At 34.8% G+C, this 6000-nt stretch overlaps 1 protein-coding gene across 1 annotated transcript in view; it reads right to left on the reverse strand.

The window, feature by feature from the left end:
* The window catches only part of LOC122395962 (tensin-1-like), a 134497-nt gene extending 130372 nt beyond the window's left edge, over window positions 1–4125 (reverse strand). The window contains exon 1 of the mRNA XM_043394016.1: window positions 4057–4125. The gene's annotated coding sequence lies outside the window, so the exon portion shown is untranslated. The remainder of the gene's footprint in view (window positions 1–4056) is intronic.
* Window positions 4126–6000: the final 1875 nt, after the last annotated feature.

The raw sequence follows: 6000 nt of genomic DNA on the forward strand, positions 1-6000 counted from the left end.
AACATTCTAAATATTATAATGTTATTTAAATCAGACCATTAAAATTGAGCAAGTCAACGTCTATCAACGAATAACAAAATTCTCTTAAAGACTAAAATTTAAATAACAACTGTCAACATTCCAAATATTATAATTTCATTTAAATAGTACCAAAATTAAAAGAGTCGTACGAAGAATTTCCAACATTTTCCAATAAAAATTGACACAAATTAAAGTATGAATACCGAAATGCATATCTAAAATATGTTTGTTCTCGCTGCAATTTTACGAGGAACGCGGCGAACGAAAAGCGAACGGAATAAAATTTTTATTTGTTGTCGGAGCTATCGAAATAGGCCTCCCGGGCATATCTTCTCCTCTTTTTCGTGGAATTTTTCCTTCGACGCGCGACACGAAAACACTTCTTAAAACTTTCGGTGCCACCGGTATCCCGAAAGATTCGAGCCCCCGGCAGCCCGGGTAAGTCAGAAGTTCGGGAAAGGGAAAAGCGGAAACAAAAAGCGACATTAGACGGCCCGAGAGAGAAACAAGGATTATCAATCAGAATGACAGCGATATAGAAAAGAGCTAGGCCGCATTAGTCTCTGTCCGATGGATTCGTTCGGGCTGTCTATCACGGCATCACTTTGAAATCTCTGGGGACCCGAGGAAACTGCTCCTGCCGATGTTTTGTTGCAAAGAATAACAGAATCGGAGATTGTTGCAATACAGAATCGCGATTGAATCACCTCGTCGCGACGTTTCCGCCATTCCAACGATAAATTAGCACCGTAAAACGCGATTCAAACAGAATGCATCCTGTCATATTATTTATTTGTCGTAATCCATTAGAAAGTTTTCATTATCGAAATTCATGTTACTTCACGTTGACTAAATAAAATTGGCCCTAATCGATTCCTAAATTTAATGTCGAAGAATGTCATCGAAATCGGAAAGCAACCAACCAACACTTGGAATCTTTAAAAAAAAGAAATGTATGGAAAGAAAAGAGGAGGACAAAAAGGGTTTCCGGGCGGAAAACATGTGCGTGAGAAAAGTTAAAAGAATCCCTGCAAAGGACTCATCTTAGTTGATCGTTTATTTAGTTAAAAGTTTCAAATAAAATGAGAAGATTGATAAGACAAAGACTTGGTCACCCGAGAGGACCTGATAGTAGTCCAAGAACAATGGTTAAAGCTGTATTCAATATTCATGGCTAACGAAACCCTCCGAGTACGAGAAGTAAATATAAATTAAAGAACTGTTACTAGATCGCTTATGAGAGAAAAAGTTCAAAGATTCAGAAAAATGATTGACATTAAATCATCTTTAAAGAATCTGATATTTGAACTATTCGAAACGAAGCGTGAAATAATTATGTGACACACGGCGTTCAAGAATTAATAGATTAGAAGATGTAAAATTAGTATATTCGTGATCGTGAGTCGATACTTTCGATTTCAGAACTAAGGTTGTAACGACGAGGCGACCAGACAATTGTACGATATTTCTAATACGGACTAACCAAAGAGCAACCCGACTAAGCCCGCTGGCAGGTTTGAAATCCATAAGGATTTCAAGTCGCCTCCAAGGAAAGTGGTTAAAGTTCAATTCCCGGAGAGTGGTTGCAATCAGCCAGATTCAAATACAGAACTGGGTGAAGTTCTAACCAAGAGAGCAAGTTTGAATCCGAACGTTTGAGGTTTCGTGGCTTCCTTTTACACTAACATCCGGCACAGTTGTTCGCCTCTGCGCGTACGTGCGTCTGAGAAGTCGTCGCACGCTTAGGACCGCGCCGCGACAACTCGAGAAAGGTAACTGAAAATTGATCGCCTCTAAGTTTCGCCTTTTACTCTATTTACTGTTTTATTTACGTAACGTTTTTTTTCACGTGTTATAAACTTACACGGAAAAGAATGCAAAAGTTAACAATATTTTATTAAGTTCTCTTGACTGATGAATATTAAGGAAAGTGCATAAAATTCATAACTACTTTATTCACAGAATGAAACCAAAAGTAACGAATAAAGTTATTTCATTAAGAACAAAAATCTCTTATATTTGAACGCTTAATTAAAAATTGTTAATACGTTCTACTGTATTTTATTACTTTTCAGTGATTCAAACGAATCAATACTAAGTTCGAATTATGTTTGAAATTTCATTTTTACAAAAATATATAAAGCCTTTGAACAATTAGTTGTACAACAAATATAACAAGACATACACGCTGGATTATTAATATGAAACGGTTCGAAACAATAAACAAAGATGTCTGTACTGGATTCGTTCATTGTAGACTCGTTGCTGCGATTCGTATTTGAACCATAGGCGTCGGTAAATGAAATTTCTGGATACCGATATCGTTGAAATATAACGTTTACGTTATCGTTCGATACATGAGAAAGTCATTGGCTAATTAATTTTCGAGAATTTCGGTGGGTTGAATATGCACTCGCGCAAAACCAATTCGCGTAGACTCGACCGAAAAAACAATAAACTGCAATAAAATCAATAGGTTCGAAAAGTTTGCCCCTCGACTGTTTTGTAGATCGAATATTGGCGATGCTTTTTACCGGGGAATTTTTTCTTCTTCGGCTCTCAAAGTGATGAGGAACTGTTATACATATACATATACATATTATCTATATATAGTATACCTCGGCTTATGCAAGAAAAACCGAATGAGATGAAATTTTAATTTAATTGATAATTGAAAGAGACTACGCAATATTTGATAGCGGAAGGTAAATATTAAATAACTTTTCTACTATTTGACCGATTCGTAAATTACATTTCGTACGATCGATCGTTCGTATCGGTAATTTAAAATAAAATATAATTTTTTAAAGTATTAAATTGATGTAACAGGAATGTTCTGAATAGAAATGTAAAACTTTCATAATTAAAAGTATGTTAGAGTAAAGTTCTGTAGCAAAAAGAAAAGCAAAATGTGGGTTCTAAATAGTAACTTGCAAGTAAAAGGAGGAATAATATCCATTAAAATATGTGGTAAGTATAATATGGCAAGAAACATACAAAAAATAGAAATACATTCTTTAGCAAACCCTGTTCCCTTATTTTTATTAATTATAGTTACGTACGGTTTTTCTCTGTCTACAAGACCATTATTTCTTGGAACTGTACCCTTAGAAACAGTTTCCTGACAAAAATCCTGAGAAAGTTCATTTATTCTAGAAGCACTTTATTTAGAATTTTCTTTACCTTTTCGCGCAATAGAACGCTCTTCCAATGAGATTAATGATTTCCCTCTACCGTGACCTGTTTCATTTTCTGTTCGTCCTACATTTTCGAATCTATTCACGATATTTCCTTCCATAGAATTTTCCATTTTTTTCCACGAACAAAGACTAAATTTTTGATGTCCAAACTTGTTTCGTTTATTTTTCTTGCTATAACAACACGCTGTTAAAATTCATTCTTTTATCGACGTTAATTATTAAATTAAATATTCATTGAGAAATTCAAACTGCTTCGAAATCGTGACGAAAAAATTCAATCGAACTAGTTAGTGATTTTCCAAATGTATTAAAACATTTTCTACAATATGTTTCGTGTAAAACAACCACGGCAAACGTTGGAATTGAAATTTAAAACGCGACAAAGTGAAAACTCTATCATCGAGGCTCTTTGAGTGTAATCAGTCAACATTCAAAAGGAGAAATTGCTTCGTCTCGGTTCGGTGAAAATCGTTTGACGAACCATATTTTGTAAAAGACTTAACGTTTAATATACGAATGACATTTTCGTCGCGAAATATTCGTCAGACGTACAAAGCGTTCGCATCAAAATTGTCCGAACTAAAAGCTGTTGCGAAAGAACGTCACTCGACTCGGCGTAGATATTTCGTATGTGTACATCGTGTTTAAGGCGCGTTGACCGAGTTTCTTTGTGGGTCGCACTTCGGGGACACACTAAAAGGCACACAATGTTAATTTGCATCTCATGGATACGCGAACGCGAAAGCATGTTCCTTCCCCTCCCGGGTTTCCTCGTTCCCTTTTCTATATTTCCCGCGCGCGTCAAACGCTATCTACGTACGTCACTTATACTCACTTTTCCATCTGGACTGCATACTTTGATACCCGCGAGCGAGACTATCAGAAGAACGGGCGTAGACCGATCGCTGTACTGAAAAGAAACAGACGTTTTCATATAACGATTGAAAAATATTTTATGTCGTTACGTACTAGAAACTTATGTTAGAAATATAACTAGAATCACTGTTAAGGAAAAACAGACTTGGAACTCTCGACGTTCTAAATTCAAATACTTTTTCCTTATGTTTTTAAAAAACTATCCATTTTATCAGGAATGTATAATTAAAGTCACAGCAAATTTTCTGTATAGGAAATCATATCATTTATTGAATGTAGAATTTTAATCAAGAGAACAAATTTCAAGAAATTGGGATTTGAGGTTTTTGATATTTCTGAGTACGCCTAATTAATAGCAACCAAACAAAATTTCAATTTTAGATTGGACAAAAGTATTGTCAGTGGTGGGCACAAACGCAAAAATTTTGAATTTTATATTAATAATGTTACTTTAGATAAAAGGAAGAAGCTTAGAGAAATTGTATGGCTTTGAGGGGGTTGTTGCGAGTCGAGGGTGGAGGACGCCTACGAAGCCGAGAATCGGAGGTTTATTTAGAGTTTGTTAGTAGCGGAGGAACCGATGACTCTCACCAGGAGTTACTAGGAAGGTGGGTGTCGTGGACGAACCTTAGCAGGGTTGCAAAGAGCCACTAGGACAGCGTTTCCCTACCTTCATCGGCCTAACGCCCCTTTACGAAATCTTTTCCAGGCCAACGCCCTCCTCCCTCAGACTACGAATGCACCGATTCTATTATGCACTTGAAGTGACATAACAACGGAGAAAAAAAATAAAAAACATTTTTCCACCCTTAAAAAAGCAAAATTACGAAAGTATTCCTAAAGTTCGACCCTAAAATTTGAATCGTTTTGGCAAATTTAAAGGCAATTTAAATAGTTGTTAGTATTTAATCTCTATTAATATTAACAACTTCCCATGTTAATAAAAAAAAAACACTTTTCATAAAATGTTTCATGACTTGATATGATAATTCTCTTATGAAAACTTTTTGTTATGCTTCTATTTGTTGTAAAGAGATTCGAAATTTTATGTTAAAAAATACTTGTTTTAAAATACATTGGTGATACTATCCTTCTGATACTTCTAAACGTTGTAGGGGGTTAAATGTCGCGGAGGAATATCTAGTAAAAATATGGACAGTCAATTAATTATATTTATAATATTTAATATTTACTTAGACAGTCAATTATGATATTATATTAATATTTTCTGCTTCCTAATTTAATAATATCCATCGAATGGCAAAAGTGTATCATTATGGGTTTGTCTTATTGTTAGACTGTGACTTAAAATGTTGACTGAATTTATGATATTAAACTCAAAGTACAAAATAACGTATGTTCAATGTAGATTAAAGGTGATTATAATTGGTATTATATTTCTGTCGCGGAAACTGAATCCACCTTACGGTTCAGACGCACTGAAGAAATGCGGGGGCTTCGAAGTAGGGTGCAACTAATATGCCTAACAGTAAATTTATGTACTATATGGTTAGTGAATGCTCAAAGGGGGCTGTAACTCGATCTTGGTTCGTTGGTTCCTGCGGAACAACAAAGATTCAAACGCCTCTCTTCTGAAGAAACAAGACAAAAAAAGATGGGTGGAAATAATAGTGGAAACATACGCTTTCTCAATGGGGTGTCAATTTTCGAGGAAATTTAAATCAATATATCTTATTCTTCTCTTTATGAATTCTCGTTGGTTGTAGTGGAATAATAAGTCAGCCACCACATGTTTTTTTTTATCAAATATTACTCGAATTTTATTTATGAAGGTACACAAAATTAATATAACAGCCATTGTTAAACAAAAATATACGTACGTAACAGTTCAGTGAATTAAAATAACATTTATAAATTAAACTAAGTAATTTTTGTAAAACGT

This window comes from Colletes gigas, unplaced genomic scaffold (genome assembly GCF_013123115.1).
Source record: "Colletes gigas isolate AHSC1104 unplaced genomic scaffold, ASM1312311v1 Colletes_gigas_Sc00001, whole genome shotgun sequence".
Classification (NCBI taxonomy): Eukaryota; Metazoa; Arthropoda; class Insecta; order Hymenoptera; family Colletidae; genus Colletes; species Colletes gigas.